Below are 21,379 nucleotides of genomic sequence, written 5' to 3' on the forward strand. Positions count from 1 at the left end.
AACTAAATATAGTGCATTATCTTTCACACTATTATATGTGATATCATGCAAAAACACGTGTAAACAACATGTGAAGTGAAAATCCACTCCAACTCCACACAATTAGTGATCAGTGAGACAATGTGCAAGATCAAATAGGTGCCACCACTCTGCGTTTAGGATAATATACTATTACCCTCTTTCAGCTTGCCCAGGCGTCATGTAAATCCCCATATGCCAGAAGGTTTTCTTCTAATGGGAGTATGCAGATAATGGGAGTAAACCGTGGAATCACCCGTTCCTCATAAAGCAATGGACATTGGGATCCCCGTTCCTCACAGGGCAGAGAAGAGCACACTCAGTGGAGTAATATGTATAAAAACACAAATTTATTCACCGCTTACATTTCATAAAGTGCCGTCCGTCCTACATTCAGTCTGTCCTATGCTTAGACCATATCCAAAATGGCCACGCTGCTCCTTCCGGTTTTGCGTCGTGACGTCAGACGCAAAACCTGAAGGAGCAGCACAGCCATTTTGGATATGGTCTAAGCATAGGACGGACTAAATGTAGGACAGACGGCACTTTATGAAATGTAAGCGGTGAATAAATTTGTGTCTTTATACATATTACTCCACTGAGTGTGCTCTTCTCTGCCCTGTGAGGAACGGGGATCCCAATGCCCATTGCTGTATGAGGAACGGGTGATTCCATGGTTTACTCCCATAAGAGGAAAGCTATCTGCATACTCCCATTAGAAGAAAACCTTCTGGCATATGGGGATTTACATAACGCCTGGGCAAGCTGAAAGAGGGTAATAGTATATTATCCTAAACGCAGAGTGGTGGCACCTATTTGATCTTGCGCATTGTCTCACTGATCACTAATTGTGTATTTGTGGCATTTCACGTATTTAAGTGGTTATCTCACAAGATCACTAGTGGAGTTGTGTGGATTTTCACTTCACGTGTTGATTCTAATTTATCATATTTTATCACTAGTGTTTTTGCATGATATCACATATATTATAGTGTGAAAGATAATGCACTTTAGTTTATATTTTTTTGAGGTATATTGGATTGGAGTGAAGAAACGGACATTTTCACAGTTGGAAAATTGGAGAGTGTGGAGTATTTTTTTGGATTTCTTTTTGGATTTTTGCAATTTTGGATTTTGGACTTTATTATGGACATTTTGATAATATTGAGATTGCGGGTAGGTTTTGAGGGTATGGGAAGGTTATAGATAAGTGCGGTACATTGTACCAGTGGATACATATTTTGTAGGTATTTTCCTGTGTATGTACGTTGAGTGATCCCTTGTATCCAGGGTGTTAATATGCTCCCAGTCCTCCACCTGGAACTGACAATCCAGGTCATTTTCCCAGGCCTTACATGCACCACCGCTACTGTGATCAAGCTCGGCTGAAAACAGGGCATAAATATCAAGCTATAATACACTTCTTTTATCAAATCCTTCTTCAGCACATCACCATTCTGTTCTGTGGAAAGCAACTCTTTTATTAATGTTTAGAGTGAAACAATAGATCTGCAAAATTCCTTTAAATAATATGCTTGGGGGATGCCCTAAACATTCCTATGAACTGGCCTACCTATATGATGTATACAATCTACAACAAAAATGCTGTTTAAATTTTTGGTAACATTTTCTAGCCATTCTCTCAGTTTGCAGACAAAATGGCTGGAGATTTTCTTCATTTATAACAGACCACTATCCTAGATGATATGTTAATGGGAAAAAAACAATGACATGGGGTTTCCCTTAAAATATATAGTATATCAGACTCACATTTTCTGAGGGTCTGGTATAGATTTTAAGAGGGAAGCCCATGCAAAAAATATCCAAAGACGCTGGGCAGCTTGCACAGTAGGAAGTTTTCATTTACTGATGGTAGTAATATCACTTATAAATGAATGACCTACTGTTGTTTCTGCCAAAAAGTAAATCCAGGATCAGGTGTTCCACATGTTGAATGTTCACAGGAATGACTGCTGTGGGCTGGGAACCACCATGTCCAGGATCGTCACTGACTGGTGTATGGTCATTTTTGAAAAATTTACACCATTCAAATGTCTTACTGTGGCTGAACATCTCATTACACTATGGTGCTTGAAGTCTTCTGTAGATATCCACAGGTTTTATGCCTTTGTTCACAAGAAACTTCATCACCACACACTGTTCCATGCATGCACTAACATTGTTGTCTGCCAGCTTGATTAACGGTCCCTGAACTAGCCCACGACATGTGAGCCAAGTATTAGTAATATAATACACGTGCCACTTACTACTGCGTGTAGTACTGCCATGCTAGCATTCCTTTTTACATCTGTAAAAATTAAAAGTCCCAGTTTGATTTGAATACCCCTCCGTAATAAAACTATGGGAGATTCATGGACTCTCAAGGACTGATTTGGTGACAGCTGTTTCAAAAGTAAATTGTTTCGCCAAGTCCTAGATATAGCAAAACAAATACAAAGGAAGCACAAACAAAGCAGGTAGCTCATAAAAATAAAACAAAGGGATTACTGCATGCTTTTTAAATAAATGTACTAAATTAAATACCAAAGCTAAGATTCTACAACCTGAAGTATACAGCTTAAATTCTCTTTCATCTTTTTTTATTACATAGGATTATGAATGCAGGGTATTATGTTCTAGAAGCCCTTCATAAAGTTTGTATCATGAATGTTTGTAGAAGGAAGAAATCCTGTAAGTTTTAGACTCCTTATCTTGAATAAGCATTATATACAGTCTGAAATGTGCTTTAATCAAGGGAATGGCAATACAGGGATTGAGCCTGTACAAAACTGATAAAACAAATGAACTTATAAGAAATGGGTAATCCCTGTGGTGAAGAATTATAGGACAAAAGTATTTGTCTTTCCATAGTAGAGATAAAATAAATGTAAGAAGTGGAGTGGAAAGGAATACCAAACATTAAGGAAACACCACTTTATTTTTAATATTAATGTCAATACAAATTTGCACTTCCCATTCTTGTACATGAATGTAGAATAGATACAAGTCACTTGGGCAAGTAATGCACTGCAACTTCTGTTTTTTTTCTACTCTGCAACTTCATAGTAATATGTTGTATCAACAAATCAAATTACAATCATTCTAGAAGTAAACAAGAATATATGATCCTGACCTGTACAAATGGATACAGGATATTACCCATAATGTACAACTCCTACAAACCAAAGATAGAGGATTTTATCCATAATACACAACTCCAGCAACCAAGTCAGGCTTAGCTTATAGACATAATGTTGGATACACATACATTATTTAAAGGCAGTGTACAGTGGTTTTGGATATCTATATTTATTGTTGGGTGAAACTTAAAAATATATATTTTTTTTAGCCAGATGAACAAAAAATATTTTATATTATTATTGTGTGGTCATTTATTCAGTCAGAATGTAGAGCTCTAGCTTCTGAACAGTTTTTCTTATTTTTTACTCTCTACCGCCTGTTATAAGAAGCATGTTATTTCAAGAGATAAGTAGCTCAAAGTTAAATTCACCTGAAAAGAGATGGTTATTGCTTTGCTGTCTCATTTGCTAATCCACAATGCTCTGGGAATTCTTGGTCATGTATGAAACTATGAAAAATAAAAACAAGGAATATATATAATATATGAATATAAACAGCACTGTCAATTGGACATGTCAGGTGGCTAGAGATCCAGACTATTGGTCTAGCGGTGAGAGCAGCAGTCCAGGGATTTCCTGAATGCTGACTGTACAGGGCATCTTGATTTAGTGGTAAAGAACTTTTAACACTTAAAAAAACACACACACACACAGTATTGTTTTTGCTATATATTCAGATTGCATAACAATATTAAAATTGGGTTTTAACAAAACATTATAAACAACTATCTTCTATTTTGATTGTTAGTAACTTCAACAAGCAATATTTTTGTAACAGTCTTGGATTTCTCACGTATAACAACAGCACTCTGACCTGGATTTCCTCTCATGGACAGTTATCTGCAACAGTTCTAAGTATATGGCCCCCTTATTATGTATCAGGTTCCATGGCAACCTGTAATACCGACACTGTTTATTTTACAAGGCCATATCTATTCCAGTGCTATTCTTTGCTTCACAACAGGTACATAACCTCTACAATTAGTCAATCCATTGGAATTGCCATATATTTTTATCATAACAGACATTAGTGCAATCTGGGATCTGCTATTTACTTAATAAGCTATAGCTTTCTTTTTCTATCAAGCATGTAAAGTAATAAGTAACACCCCTGCCACCTTGCATATAAAGGAAACACTCTGGCTGTCCTTGTAGAAGATCTCTTAACCATAATTTTGTTCAAATCCTTGGTGTTATCTATTGTTCACAATTCAGCAGATACTCTAGATGGCCAGTAACTGCTGGCCATGGTACTGCAAAAGCAATATGATACATTTACTAAACTCTGTGTGAATTGTTTTACCAAATACAATATTTTATCTCACAATAGCTTTAGCATAAAAACATTCAATTCACCTGCTTAAATACTGTGAATGAATGAACCTGTTGTTTAAGCTTTTTTTTAACCCATTATCTACCAAGCCATGTTTATAAAAGTCCTGGTAGTCAAAGTTTAAAGCAAACTCACAGTTGCTCTGCAGTCAAGAACTTGGTATTGATTTTTTTAGCCAAATCTTGGTTGTCATGTAAAAGTGAACCCAGCAGCTATAGTCTCCCAATCACTTTTACAGTACATTTAATACCCCCCCCTCCCTCAATTTGTTCCCCGATCTTTTTCTGCAATTAATGAAACCAGAAGTAACTTCTGGGATCAAAGCTGTCATGGATTAGCTCCATAAGGAAGACATGTCACCTGCTTATTAGTCTCATTGTGACAGCAATAAAGTTAAGGGAAATAATAACTAAATAAAAAAGTGATTGAATATATATAAATAAATAACTACAAATAATTGTAAAAAATTGTAAAAGCACACACCGAAATGCAAGCACACACATAGGGCACACATGTATATGTAATGTACATGTGAGGTATTGTATCACTGTAAACATCAGAGTGAGAGAAAATATTCCAGTATCATTATTCATGGTTAATTCTAAACGGATAACCTGTAAAGGCTTTTTAAGCATCTCTATGGGTAATTTTAAGGCTTGACATGTTCGATACTCCTTTAGGTGATACAACCCTGAATTTTATATATTTCCAAACATTTGTATAATTTGATAAACCGTTGGGTAAATATCGTATGACATAGAAAACTGCAACTGCCAGCATTTTATTCTTCAGGGCCTCTGCTTCAGAAAATATATAATTGTCTGTTTTAGCAAAAATGCAGATTTTAACATGTGCGCAAAAAAAAACCCTGATAGAAAGGCATCACATGTCCTTTATGTCACATACAATATTATTTTATCTCATAAAGCATTTTTTTCCCATCTCAGAGTGTTTTATTTTCTGGTCTTCCAAGACATCTCAAATAACCTCAGCCTAAAGCTATTAGTATTCCAAGGAGTTATAATCTGTGAAATCATGCATTAATTGCAATAACATACAAAAATCTGACAAAAGGTATCAATAAAACTCACATGGTAACTCAGGCAATTGATGTAATAAAACTTTTTATAAATTAAAAACATTTTTGAATTGCAATAATTAGCAAACAGTTCAAAAATGAAAATATTACACATATTATGCTTCACTAAACTGACTCTGAAACTTTATCTATCTTGCTGCAACAGACACTTGTCACCTAAGACTGTAGGATTGTAAAAAAATTAGACAGCATTTACTTTAATGTATCAGTTAAATCATGACAAGTTCTCCTTTAAGTGCAACTTCAGACACTTAAAAAACACAATTTAATCCAGTTATGTATCCATTAAAATGTCCTTATCGGTCAATGTATTTTTACATCCAACTAGCATTTGTACCTGTAGGACTGGCACTTTAATCAGTCATGACAAGTTCCACTAAAATCCAACTTAATGTGGAACTCAAGGCAGCTATTTAAAATCACACTTTAATCCAATTATGTATCCATTAAATATTGTCACTCAATGTATTTTACATAGAACTAGCCTTTGTACTTGGAGGGTCAGTATTCCAAGAAAGTCAAGGCTGTATTTTTTCTGCAGTGTTTATCAGGTTAGCAGTGAAAGCGCTTACAGGAGGGAACATAAGGATGGCCTTATCAGTTTGCAACTGCTCCTAAATTGTCCAAATAGTAGCCTAGAATGCACAAGAGGCTAAGGAAAAAGAATAGGACATATAAGTAAGAGCATGATAAGGAATCTATGCGTCTTCTGACCACGTGTGATCATACATTATTACCTTCTTGCCTGGTGTCAACCAAAGGGCAAAGCCACCACTGCAATGTAAGAAGGATGGAGGTTGATGAGATATGTCTTACAGCCACCTTGCTCTTCACTAGACACCAAAGATGAAAAATAGAAGATTCCATTCTGAACAATATTGCCTACTGTAGAGGCAGAACGGCTTAAAGCACAGTCCCAGTGAATATAATCTTTGTTGCTTCCTTACGTTCCCATAAACAAAAATGTTAACCCAGATCCTGATATTGGGACTTTTGCCTGGCATGCTGTTTTGAAATGCACCTGTAGTTAAATGGCCAGAATCACTTCTACTGTCCACCAACGTTCAGACTTTTGCTGAGCTAATAGACCAGCAGTTACTATCCCCTTGTAATACCTGACAATCATTGAACATTTCTTACAGAAGTCTCCTGTGCTCAAACTACTAAACAGGGGAACACAACATTTACTGATTCTTCAATATAAAAGTAAAAACAAGGCGTTATGGATTCAGTGTAGGCTTGTGTACAGATGTAAATAATACTACCAAGGCCATCACTGAAAGGTGAAACTTGGCTTCACAGAGTTGGTTTTTGATCTCTACACACACAAGTATTTCTCACGAGCATACTCAGTGATGTAACTGACCTCACAGAAGTCCATAGAGATTTTCTGATGTCCAACATTCAGAAAAGTGGTTCTGAAGGACAGACAGACAATCTGTATAAATCAAAAGCAGCATAACTATATGCACTAAAAATCATAAGCAAATAAAGATAGTGGGGAAAGTAGAAAGAAAGATCTTGGTATTCCAAACTGTTTTAAATAGCCTTCAGTTGGTAAGAGCTAGCCTCGGTTCACACTAGAATGCGGTGCTGGAAACCCATGATCAGTACACATTTCCCACACTGTGTTCAGGTCGCACTGCCCTTTCGATCTTCAGCAGGTGTCAGTGCAATCTTAAAAACACCCCAAATGCAGGTCACAAAAACACAGTGCATTTGTCTGCACTGGATCGTACGGTAGAAAATGACCATGTGATCTAGTTGCAGTGCGTTCCCAAAATTGTTGCATATACAACTTTTGGTACAGATGCAGTGTGATTTGAGCCCATTCAAAATGAATGGGCTCAAACTGCACTGCACTGAATCACATGTGAATTGTACAGGAATGTGGTGCAGTTTGTGTGCAATTTATATGCAATTCATAGTGTGAACCTAGGCTTAATGATTTTAGGGTGATATTTTAGGGTGATATAGACTTTAATCTTTTGATACATGTGTGCATCAACAAAGTGAACTTTAAATAAACAATTAATCATAAACACCAGGTCATATTATTCACCATTATTCAAAACTTCATTTTTTTTCATTACAGTTTATCACATTCTTCGGTATGCGGTCTGAAGAAAGAAGGGCCTATTTTACTGAACAGAAAAGAAATGCTGAAATAGTTTTGCCCACGAACTCTGAATCCATAAATTTCTGAAGTGTCAGCAACTAATAATGGTATTTGTATTACTGCAAGGTTAGAAATGAAAATAGATTTTAATGGATTTTGCATAAGCCTATTTTAGATTGCAAGAAAAATGTCACTGTTGCACATCAGTGAAGAGCTACTTTTATGGTAACAGTTGCAAGCTTCTTAAATAAAAACTGGTATATAGTAAAATAAGATTGGTCAATTTAACTAAGCATATGATGAAAATGTATAAGAAGATGTTACATTCAAAACCTATAATTTATCAAAATCACCAGTAGATCCTATGATTTTGGAAGCTGAGCTCTTGAGTTTTTCTGTAAAAGGAAGGCTTGGCCCTGTTTTCTGCCTCTTCTTTAAGGTCATATATGAAAGTCTGGGAGTAATCAGAGGGCAGAACTATGCTCAACAGAAAATGTTGAGATTTGCATAAAGTGTTACTAAACCCACAACAGTAAAATCAGTCTGTATATGCAGTAGAGCATGCTTGTTATACTCACTGTGGAGCCTAAGGGGTTAATCCTTTCCACTGTGCAAAAACGCAGTTTGATCCTGACTTGATCCTCCCCTTCTTCCAGTGTCCATCTCTTATCTCCTGATAAGACATATCATGTGGAGTCACTCTGCAAAAGCTCAGTTTGGTGTGTATTGCTAGAGAGTTTTTTTTTCTTGGGAGAGTGCATGTGATCAGCACAGGGCCAATCAGCACTGTCCAGACAGGGGTCAGGGGTTCTGTATCCTCCTAGAGCAAAATGAAAACTCCTCCTACTAGCTTTAACATGTGCTCTGCTGGACACTGATAGAAGTCACAAGACTACTCTAACTGCTGCTGAGAAAAAGTATTTAGCAGTTTATATTTACTGAAATCATTGCATTTCCATGTTCTGTGTACTGTGGGAGACCAGATGTAGTGAATGCAGGGTCCTGGGTTTAGTAACACTTTAACACATCAACTCTTTATACACATCCCCAAATTAAATAATCATATTCCATTGAATGTAACCTCTGTTATTTATTCTTTCAAGCAAAAAATGTGGTGTTCAAGTGATGCCCTTTATCAGCTGTCCTAAAGTGTATCTAAAGCCAAAATGCTATTCTCCTGTTGGGGAGATTCACACTCTCTATGTCTCCTAGTGACCACTGTCACATGGACAGGAAGTGATGAAAAATCCAGGATTTTAGATTGTCACAAAAAAAAGGAAGAGGGAAAATCTTCCAATAGACTTTTTTCCAGTGACAACTATCTAAGATAGAATTTCCCTTACGTTTAAAAATTTTTCGCTCACTTCTTGACCTTTCTATGGGAGTCAAACATCTCACCAATGGATCACAGACAGCAAAAAAAAAACTGTGTTCCCTACGCTATCCAAATCCAAACAAAAAACGTTTAGTTTCAGTTACACTTTCATTTGGACCCTGCACCACATGCATTGTTTACTATTTATCTTTCCTCCTCTCCCCTTTCCCTTGCTGTTTCTTTTTGTGTTACAGCCATTATAAAGAGGGAGGGTGGGGGGCAAATGAATACAGTAGACCTTGCTTTTTAGGTGCAAGGTTCATTTAAGCTGCATTCCAAACAATCCACTTTACTGAACAAAGATAAAACCAATACAGACACCCCCACTGTGGGTAATGAATAAGCGCTCTCTTTAGTGTGAAAAGCGTTTACCTGCCAGTCCCCAACCGTAGGTCCACTGTCTGTATTGGTTTTATCTTGGTTCAACAAAGTGGATTGCTTGAAGTGCAGCTGATTGGACTTCCTTTGTTCTGCAATTGTTGGTGTTTGCATCTGATTCATGTGCCTGTTTCTAAAGAAATCTGTGTGAGCCAGGAACTAAGGTCAAATTGTATACCATATATAGTATGCTCCCATCCCCCCACCCCTTCCCCTGGCCACCTCCCCTGTCGCACATAGCTGAGAAGCTTTGCAATAGGGTGTGAGTAAAGACTGACGGGGAGCTAAAAGACTAGTTCCCCATCAGGTCCACCTTGCTGCGCACAGTAGTGGGCAGATCCATAGCTGCTATTCAGTCTACTTATGGCTTCTGAATCCACTCCCTGCCATGTGCTGTTAACCCCTTGGTGCTGGCACCTCCCGGCCCTTTAAGAGTTTCAGAAGCCGGGAGGCGGGGTTTTAGGGTCATGTGACCACCGTGATTAGTCGTCACGGCAGTCACATGATTGGGAAATGTCCCGATCGAAAGAGGAGATCGGGACTTTTCTGTGAGTACCGGACATGTGTGCTGGGAGCGCGTAGGGCACGTGCTCTCAGCACATAGGTTTTTCTTAGTTGCACGCAAATGTGCGGCCGCTCTGCATCAAGGCCCAGATGCCGGAAGGCAACACATTTGCGTGCGGCTGGCACGAAGAGGTTAATCAAAGTAAAGTGGACCTGATAGGGAACTAGTCTCTTAGTTCTCCATGAGGGTCCACACAACCAGTGATACAAGTCCTTTCCCAAATATGGGCATTGGCATACTTGAGTACTGATATCACTAATATCCTTAGTCCCCAGGAATCTCCCAGACAACTGGTAAAGCGGACTGAGGATAAAGCCCTGTGCTGGAAGCCATGACATGTCCCCCTACCTTGTACATCAGCTCAGAATTGGTCTTAATCATTTCCAGTTTTCTAATCTGCGAACTGGCAGTAATTCCTTACGAATCTGTCACTGCCATAATAACAGGTTTTTAAAGTGATGGTAGTTAAAACTACCTTAATTTTTTTATCTTTGTTGGTAATATTAAAACTGACACAAATGCTTGCCTGAATTAGGTGCAAGTAGTTCTAATGGGAACTACTACCAGAAAAGTGTTCTTAGAGCTATACTGAATTCCCCTAAATGTGTTTTATAAAGTTGTACCTTTAATAATTTGGTCAGTACAGGGCATTATGTCATTCAATTTAATTCTAGCACTACTCAATGGCTAACATGGGACAACACTGCTGCTTTTTGTTTTCAATTATTATTATATTCTCACATTGAATTTCTCCCATTTGTAACAGGTTTACTATGTCATATCTTGCCTAAAGGCAAAGTACTGTAAATTATTATTTTCTTTTTTCAACACACCCAAACAAAAGTATTTTTACTTGCCTGTTAATGGCACTAATTACATAGGAGAAAAAGAACAAACAAGCTATCCCTATATAAAGTGATATTATGTACACTTGGGATCCTCTTTGTAATGCAAAGTCCTGAAGTGCCTGTATGTAAGATTAGCGTTCTCTTCCTGTATCTTCCAGCTGTATCTAATTGTTTGCAATGAACAACATTTGTGAACATGGAAGTGTCCACTGTTGCAGTAATGCACCATGACTTGTTCATAACACAGCATAGATTGTCTAGATACAAATACTATAGGCACAAATAAAGTGGTTCTAAAGCCCTAAGGTTTTTTTTTTACCATAATGTATTTTCTGCATTAAGGTAACCTCCTTTCACTTACCTGTGCTGATCTCAATCTCGATCCAGCACTATGCACGAGAGCAGCTCTCTCCTCTCTCCCTCCTTACAAGGCAGATTGATAGCAGCAAGATTCCATTTGCTCCTGCTGCTGTCAATCAAATTCTATAAAAAAGAGGTGGGGAGCCCTGCTGTCTGTGTCAATGGCCCAGCCAGATGTCAATGGATGCAGGCAGCAGGGCTCGGGAGCGAGCTTGCATGAGCACTCCCCTTAGCAAGTGGCTTGGTAGAGGGGTACTCAGAAGGGAAAAGAAGCCAGGAGCACTGGTGGGGGTCCCCAAAAGAGGAGGATCGGGGCTGCTCTGTGCAAAACCATTACACTGAGCATGTAAGTATAACATGTTTTTTATTGAAAAAAAAAAGTTTAGAATCACAATAAATATTGAACTACACAACATTCTACTTCTGCATTTTTGGTTACTTTCTATTTCTCCTTTAAATTGAATCTTACTCTATTTAACCATCTAAGAGTACACATCCTACCTAAGAGCATACTTGACAAGCCTGATATTACCTTTATAAGGCAGATAAATCTCTTCTGTGCCCTTTACTTTCCCTGTCTTGATGGCAAAACCTTCCAACATACCATTTCCATTTCCAGTGAAAATACCTTTGCTGAACACTGAGACATCTCTTTGTATCTTTTAAAATTGTTCTTTTGTGTTATAGTCTTATTCAGCTTTGTTGTTTATTTTCATACGTTTGGAGTTTCAGTAATCTAAACCTGTATAAAACATTAAAGCTGAGGTTCTGGTATGCATGCTTCTGCATAATTATATTGATCCATCTTAGACCACTGTAGTAATGTATGTGCCATACCTAAAATAGCCCATTGGAAGCTGGAAAGTACAGTAGTAGATACCTTCACTTCGGTGATCATCGCTAACTACTGGTCCCTTACCCAATGGCTGCCCTGTTGCTTAGGAGGACATAGGATGTTGCTCACTCAGTACAGTTCTATTCAGAGGACACTTTGAATTTGCTCAAAGAATGCAAATCATTCTCTGAGTGGAGATTGTGAGGTTTCCATCTCATGGAGTGAGTATCACCTCTCACGGGGATCTTCCAGGTATGACACATGCATACTTATATTGGTCCAACGTAGATTAATGTGACTATGCAAAAATATCCATACCTGAACTTCCGCTTTAACACCTTCCCGCCTGGCCTATAGCAGATTGATGGCCGGACGGGACACTTGCCATTTGACTGGGCGTCATATGACGTCCTGTCAAAATGATCCAATCACGCGGTCGCGGGGCCGCGCAGAAGTGCACTCTGTCACTGGCTGTCTCCATGGGACACATTCGATGACATATCACTACATTGGTCCGTTGCCAGTGTCATGTGACTGCTGTGACCAATCACAGCAGATCACAAGTCAATTGTATACAATGGATGGCTTCCTGTCATGCCATCCATTGTATACAATTATGTTAGCTGTGACTGGTCAAAGCAGTCACATTATACAGACAGGGCCATACACAGCCCATCTGTATCATGTGATCAGCTTTGCCCAATCACAGATAATCACAACAAAAGACTGAATGAATCAGTTTCATTCAGTAACAATGATTGCAAATATCAATGAAATACATTAGCAATCATAATGTGTAAAAAAAAAAAAATCCTGCTCACTTGCCCAGAGTAGTTCAATGTCACAGTGTGTTGAAAAAAAAATAGTACAAAAAAAAAATAATGTAATAAAAAAATATATAAAAATTTAAAAAAATACAAATTAAATTATTATTATTATTTTCACCAAAGAAATGTAGCAGAATAGATTTTGACCTTTATTTATGAAGAAATGTTATTTATTTGCAAAATTTTATAACAGAAAAGTGCGTTTTTTTTTCAAAAGTTTCATGTGTTTTTTGTTTTATTTTGCAAAAAATAAAAAACTCATTGGTGATTAAATACCACCAAAAGAAAGCTCTATTTGTGTGAATAAATGATAAAAATTTCATATGGGTACAGTGTTGCATGACCGCTCAATTGTCATTCAAAGTGCGACAGCGCTGAAAGCTGAAAATTGGCCTAGGCAGGAAGGGGGTATAAGTGAAATTTATAAACAGTATCAAAGACACACTTTAGAATTCCAATGTGCCTCCACCCAATAAATGTTGATGTACAATAAATGTCCCTGATGTGTGGAGACATACTGAGAGTGGATAGCCCAACCTCAGTACAGTGGTGCTTACTCCTTGTCGCTGAAGCTGTCAGACAGCGCAGCAGCACAACATTTTGTACCTGGGGGGTGGAGCCTGATGGAACTTTACAGACACTAGTTCCAAATCAAGTTTGCTCCCCTTGTGATTGACAGCAGGCAGTGGGTGGATCCTTACCCAAAAGACAGCATGCTGTTGGTTAAAGAACCCACCCACTGCCTGATGTCAATTACAAGGACAGAGTGGACCTGATGGGGAACTGGTGTCTCAGCTTGTCTGCCAGGCCCTGCCCACTGCAGCATTATTGGTTGTTAAGAAGCTGTCAGATGTGAAGCAGACAGTGTCCTTAACAACCAGTGACAGGGAGGGAGAATCTGCTGCTAATATGCTGCTTTGCTACACTGTGGTAAGGGACAGGCACACTGTCTGTCTCTGTATGCAACTTTAGAGTAGGCCTTAATTACCTTCAATTTTGGTATCACTGAACTGGAGGAAATTCATTTTGAATCTGGTGCATTAATAGCGTCACTTTGTAAAAGTGGCGCCATTAAGAATTCCCTTGATCTGCTGTATGTCTTAGTAAAGTTACCAAAACAGGCACTAGAGATTTTTAGTTTTGGCACAGGCCATTTTAAAGGGCCATGGCACCAGAAAATGTCTGAATTCTCCCCAGTATTCTTAAACTAGTTATGAAAGTTACTCACACAGCACTGCTTATAACATGTCACTGCTCCATGTAAAAATGCTTAGTCAAAGCATTTACCACTTCAGTAGGAAGATAAGTGGGTAGCTTATAGTCTGTGTTTGAATGTCTGTGTGTATTACAAATGCATTCTATACAAGATTGAGTATCTACTTGCAGTATCAGCTTAAGGCCTTAGGTATGCATGTAGCTGTGTTTTGTTGCTGATATCAGGTTGTGATACATAAATTGAATCTCATGGAGGAACAACAGACACTTCCATTTATTGCTGCTTTTGTATCATGTTACTTTACATCTAAGCCTCCATAAAGTCAATGTTAATGCATCTCAAAAGCCTCTAAAAGTAGCTTTGAACTGATCTCAAACTGATATCAGTCATATCTGTAATGCAAGCTATTTTTCTGCATTTTACTTGCTCCTGATTCTGATACCATTTACATTAGTCCTAATTTTGCTTCCAGGAAGGCTAACAAAAACTGGAAAATCGGCTTTAGTCTATAGGGTATAACTACATGGGATCTGCTAGTCCACCTTTATTTAACCACTTGCCCTCCTGAGGATTTACCCCCCTTCCTGACCAGGCCATTTTTTGTGTTACGGCGCTGCGTTACTTTAACTGACAATTGCGCGGTTATGCAACGCTGCACCCAAATGAAATTAATGTCCTTTTTCCCCATGAATAGTGCTTTCTTTCAGTGCTATTTGATATCCTGTGTGGTTTTTATTTTTTGCGCTATAAGAAAAAAGACCAACAATTTTGAGAAAAAAACAATATTTTTGACTTTTTGCAATTAAACATGTCCAGTAAAAAATGTTAAAAATCTAATTTTGTCATAAATTTAGGCCAAAATGTATTCTGCTACGTCTTTGCTAAAAAATATCCCAATACATGTAAATTAATTGGTTTACGTGAAATTTATAGCATTTACAAATGGCGGTATATATACTGGGATTTGTTTTTTATATTTACTAGTAATGGCAGTGATCAGAGACTTATAGCGGGTCTGCGGTGGGCATTCTGACACTGGGGGCAACTGACTTGGTGTCACTGACATCCCCAGTGACATCAATACAGTGATCAGTGCTAACTGTCTGCTGTGTGTGTATTACTGTGGGACTGTGTGTTTGTGCTTCACTGTAAGCATGCTCCTTTGCATGGCTGTGCTATGCACAGCCATGCAAAGCAGTGTCAGGAGCTGACAGGGGAGAGAACTGTTTTGTTTACAAGTAGTTTTCCCCCTCGTCGGAGATGCTTGGCAATCGCCGTGCGCTGGCAAGCAATTACCGGGCAGGACCCGGTGATTGACAGCTGCAAATGGTGGAGTGGGTAACACCTCGTGCACCCCCTATACACATATATGCACATATATATATATATATATATACATGATTTTGCGCACCCGTGCCACCCTGTAGCAGTATTTCTGCTATAGGGCGGATGGGAAGCGGTTAACTCTGAACTCCAGGCTAACAGCTAAATAAACAACTAAAATACATGTGTGGGTGATGTCTCACCCCCCCCCCCCCCCCGCCCCCCCAAAAAAAATTAGTCTTTGCCTATCCAGTCCTGAGATTTACATTGTCCTGCCGCACAGTACAGCCAGCCTGAGGTCCTGACTTTTTTCTGCTGCAGGTAGTAAACGCAGATAAGATACTTTTCTGCCACCACCCAAGCACAGTGCTGTTCTAACAAGAAGCTGGAATCAAGTCAAATTCAGAAACAGCATTAGTGGCATTTTATATGCATTCAATACTTTTTTTTATTAAATACAGAACTACTTTCATTTAGTTTTTTTTCTGCATTTGTGTCTCTTCACATCCTATAGTATTCTTACCAAAAATTACGTATTATACCACATTAACTAACTAAACAGAATCATGGAAGGCTTTTTTTATGAGATATGACAGGATCCTTCTAAGATTTGACACAATGGTTCTGTAATTTTTTGAAACAACTCTAAGATTGCTAGTAAAATTAGTTTATGATAAACTTTTGTATCTGTAAACATTGCTAGATGCTCCATATTCTGTCCCTGTGAACTTGTCAAGCTTTGTCATGCTATGCATTCATCACACCATCACCACTAAATACACTCTGAACTCTGGTCAGCAGAAGTTGATACAATGTGATCCAGAGTACTCTCTGCCTCTCATTAGCACTGATGATAGACTTACAGTATGCAAATGCAATGGTTCTCGGAATGATGTTTTAATTCTTGAAGCACATTCAAATTAAAGACTAATCTGTAAGTATCCCTAGCATTGACTATCACTAATTTTAAAGTCAACACTTAAGCTTTAATAGCTTAACTCCAAAAAAAAATCCTTAACTCCACCTGACAGTAATGCTTAACCCTTACCTTAAATCTTAACATGTCTTTATACCAGATCTTGCCCAATCAATAGTTTAATCAATCCCCTTTAACCCTAACCATAACCGTAACACTTAACCTAATTCTTGATTCCTGATCTAATTCATAGCTCTGCCTTAAAGTACATTTCACTTAAAATGGACCTTTTACCTAATTGTGCCCCCTTCCCTTACTTAAAATAAAAAAAAAACACCTGTATAGGAAGAAGAGAATATACTTGCTGTCCTCTGGCTCCCATCCATGGCACCTAGGCAAGGGTTAGCATTTTCCTTAAGGCAAGATTTGGGAAATGCAGAGTAGCCTCATTTTTCTGAGACGATGTTCACAACATTGCTGAAGTGTCAGCTTGCAAGACCCAGAGTACATACCTTTTCCAGGAATCTCATTTGAGGCAGAGTTATGGATTAGATTAGGGATCTAATCAGCCCCTGGCATATTCACCTGGTTTTCTTCCTGGTTCAGCGTCTTTACAATCTTGATTTTCCAGCCTTGGATGGCGTAACTCCTGCACATGCACACAGGAGTTAATTCATCCTGACACCAAACCACAGAATGTACACTGAGTTGTGCATTCTTACAGTGAATAATTTTGAATTCAAAGCAACTTGCAGCTAACAAAATGTTATTGAATGAATGCTAAGACAAGTGTTTCTTGTGATAACTCTGCTCAATCAGATATTTACCACATGCTGAATATCTATTTTTAATGTCTGTTTTAGATAACACCATCCCACCAAATAAAATATCAATACCTTGTTACAACATGGCCATCATCCAAACACCTATCTAGCATAATAGCTTCCTAAATGTGACAAAAGGATATACCACAGAAAGACGTGACCAGAATGTAAAACCTCAAAATAAATCTACTTTCCACTTCCGTAAGCAAAATTTAACTGTGCTTAAAGGAAACCTGTACTAAGAGGAATACGAAGTAGGCTAGTGCTGAGCTCTCCTTTTGAAAATGCTGGCTGACATGCTGATCCGTTCGTTTAAGTACTTTCGAAGGCACTAACCTGGGACATGTATGCAGATCAGGTGTCTTGCCCTCACTCTGAATAAATATGGAAGAAAGTCTTCTAAAAACAGCTAATCGGTAGATTTTTGTATGGCAGAAAAGCTGGATAGTGCAAAATCAGACTCACGTCTACATACAAACCAATCAGTTTCTAGGTTTTATTGCCAAAGCTTAATTGAACGAGCTGATGTTAGAAACTGATTGGTTGCAGAAGCAAGCCTGATTTTGCACTCTCTAGCTTTAGTAAATAAATCTCTGTATGCCTCTTCTTACATAAAAGCTCCTTCCCTGCCTGCCAAAATGTTTCTTCTGATAGTACACTGAGCTGCACATACACAATGTTGGCATGCCATGGATGCTAGAACAAAGTAAGTCTTATACATATATGAATGAGTTATGTCATCCCTGGCTGGCCAGCTCATAAGAAGACCATAAGAAGATATCAACAACAGCAATGAGGTGACAAGGGAAATTATGGACTTCACATAAGGGCACTGTGCAAGGTATGTCTGCTATAGTCTGCAAGCATACTTGCACATAAGCATCCTAAACATATCTAGTTTTCCTGTAACTCGCAGCATTCTTCTAGGTCTAGTATAAGTTCACCTTTGTACAAAAAAAAAATAAATGCACACATTTTTGCAGGTAAAAAAAACCAATGTATTTATTATTTTTTTACTGGGTGCCTGCAAAGAATTGCACCTTCGATCAGCAGATCACGGGTGCAATCTCAGGCTCCTGCAGACTGTCAATGTATCTGTCTGCTAGTACCTTGTATGGGCAGGCAATTACTAAATGATAGGAAGCATCAATGAACTACCTAGAGCACTCATCAGCGACCTAGCAGTTCATTGAGAACTGCAAGCTGTCAGCCACAAAGGCTGTTGGTACTTTTTGTTCTCCCAATCACTGTAAATGAATGACATGACAGTGTTCAGAGTCCCACATGGCTGTTTTTTAAATTGTGACAGCAGGTGCTGGAAGAGTATCCCTGGCCTTCTCTCACAACAACAATCGTGGAGGGGTGGAGATGTGGGGGCTGTTGCAACAGTAACATGTTACACTCTGAATATAGGTGTAACATGTTACTAAAGGTGAACTTATCCTTTAAAATAGAGGCTGCTTGAGAACTGGCATATTCAAATTCAGGCCAGCAGAGGCAGTCTACATATTTCCCCCAGTACAGGTATTCTTTTAAGATACTTTAATAGAAATCTATACCGAAAAAACATGGTGGTTGCCATTGCCGATCTTCCCTTCTGAAAATGCCTGATTGTCATGTTGAAGAAAAAAGGCTACAGTACATCCTGAAGCACTGATCAGGAGAACTTATGCATATCAGGAGTTCTGATATCATTCTGACTTTCTTAGCTGTGCACCATTTTGAGGTCATTGATTCACGAAGTACTAAAGCCAGAGGCATCTAGGTACCGGACTTCTTAAAAGACATCAGCAATGGTGCTTACATTTCTTCCAGTACTGTTTTCCTTTGAGTGAATCTTTCCATTAACAATTCCTTGGCCCTTAGATATAAGGTTTCATTTTATGCCATTTATAGCACAGATACAGAGATCTACTTCTACATCAAACATGTTACAATATTTTAAACAGTAAATTGTAGAAAGTGAAGGTTAAATGTCAGCATATTCACACTATAACACTTTTTATTTATAAACACAATAGCAAAATGCTTGGTCTAGTTTTGGAACGTGTTTTGTCACAGCCTGAAGCTCCAGCATCACAGTCTGTTCCAATTAGGACTGCTGTGTTGCTTTGATTTCATGTATGAAATCGTACTTAATCAACCTCAGACACAGTATGCACCTTGAAAATATTTTAATTTGACAGTACACAAAAAATTTGGGCTATTGGTGCCAAAATGGAAAATAAATATTTGTAAATTTGCAGAACAAAGGAAGTCTGCATGCATATGTAGCTTATTTATTGAGGTTTAGTTTAGTATAGCGTTCTGTTGATTTACTAAAGGGGTAGAGGCTTAACACTATCACGTTTCAAGGTGAATAATGAATAAGATGAAGCTGTGTTCATTTGACTACAAAGTCATGTGCAAGTAAAATAAGAATAGAAAAAATCAGGAAAAAGTACAGGATTTCATGCTAGTATCATGTAAGAACAATACTCTATGCTATACGTATCTATTTCTTTGTACATACTGTGAACTGATTTACATACATTTATGGATGTATTCTGACTCCTGTACCAAACGGACCAAAACCAATTCACATACAACCAGGTCCCCTTACATCAGTGTCCTCAGAGCCCCCCCCCCCCACAACAGATTCGATTCCTCAGAGACCTCTCACATCAGTGTCTTCAGAGCACTCCTCACATCATTGTCTTAAGAGCCACCCCACACCAGAATGTTCCACCTCACATATGTGCCCTCAGAGCCTTCTCATGTAAGTGCCCTCAGAGCCTTCTCATATAAGTGCCCTCAGAGCCTTCTCATGTCAGTGTCCTCAGCGGGCTCTCACATCAGTCCTGCCGTATAATTAGTACAACAGCAACAGCATGGTAGAGGACAGGAAATTGAGCAGGCCTAGACAAAAGCAGATTTCTGTCCTCTTCTTTGGGACCATATTGGATGCTACTTGCCCTGGATTAGTGTGATGCCTTTTCATGGCGCTGGCACACAGAAAGAGACAATTCTAGAAAATTAAGAGTTTACAATTGAATAAGTGTTCTTGAACTGCTAATCTGATGGGGGTGCTTTGGGAGTGCTAGAATCAATTTTGGGGGTGCTCTAGCACACCTTAGATCCCACTTGGTGCCACCTCTGTGCAGCACCCCCTTCTCCCCTTCAAGTGGCACCCAGAGCACGTCATACCATTAGATATAGAGATAGTTATAGATATAGAGATAGGTAGATAGATAGATAGATAGATAGATAGATAGATAGATAGATAGATAGATAGATAGAAGTAAACAATTTCTAGTACCCTTACTGCAATCAAACTTCAGAGTCACATAAAGTATACGTTACATACCTGAATATATGCTCATATCTACCACTATATTATTTCAACACTACCATATAGATAGATAGATAGAAGTAAACAATTTCTAGTACCCTTACTGCGATCAAACTTCAGAGTCACGTAAAGTATACGTTACATACCTGAATATATGCTCATATCTACCACTATATTATTTCAACACTACCATATAGGGAACATTTATTACAGCTATGTACAGTGAACAATAACATGTACTACAGAATCTCTCACCTTGATCTCAAATTGTTTATCATATAATCGTTACTGTACATCAGCTGTAGTCCTTTAAACCATCCTTTATGAAAGCTGAATTCAGAAAAAAGGGGTAAGGATAGAGCCACTGAAGCAAATTACCAGTAAAAACCATATACGCTGGCAAGTAATACTTGCACAGATCAGTAAAGGAAGAGCATTTTATCTAACACATATGAAGGTCTTTGTCCCAGATCAAACCAATTACTGGGAGTGATGTGACAAGATAACAATGTATATGCTCCTTTATCTGTCCATACATAAGGTCATATGTATCTTTGCTAGGGTTCATTATGTTTCTTTCCCTTTGTAGAAACATCAGGACAAGAATATACTGTCTTTTCCAAGAACCCTGGTCTTTGTTCCTTGAATAACCAAAGATACAGCTTTTCACTATTCCATAACTTTCCAGAACATCTGTGTCATTTTCTCTCACTTACATGTATTATGAAATTTAGGTGTACTATACTACATTAAGCTTTAAAATAGGCAGAGAGATTGATTTACTAAATGAGCAGAGGCTGTTGACTCAGAAAAATAAAGGTAAGTTTGTTTCACAAAGAAAATGTTCTCCTTGCTTAGTAAATGAGACTAAA

The 21,379-nt window shown here is 38.3% G+C and overlaps 1 protein-coding gene across 3 annotated transcripts in view; it reads right to left on the reverse strand.

The window, feature by feature from the left end:
• The window catches only part of SYT1 (synaptotagmin 1), a 627,989-nt gene that overhangs the window by 583,010 nt on the left and 23,600 nt on the right, over nucleotides 1-21,379 (reverse strand). The window contains exon 2 of one of the 3 annotated variants that reach the window (XM_089674049.1): nucleotides 3,530-3,607. The exons of the other annotated variants lie outside the window; for them this stretch is intronic. The gene's annotated coding sequence lies outside the window, so the exon portion shown is untranslated. The remainder of the gene's footprint in view (nucleotides 1-3,529; nucleotides 3,608-21,379) is intronic. 3 annotated transcript variants of the gene reach the window in all.

Source organism: Staurois parvus, unplaced genomic scaffold (genome assembly GCF_062004578.1).
Source record: "Staurois parvus isolate SC_StPar_1 unplaced genomic scaffold, SC_StPar_1.0 ptg000147l, whole genome shotgun sequence".
NCBI lineage: Eukaryota > Metazoa > Chordata > Amphibia > Anura > Ranidae > Staurois > Staurois parvus.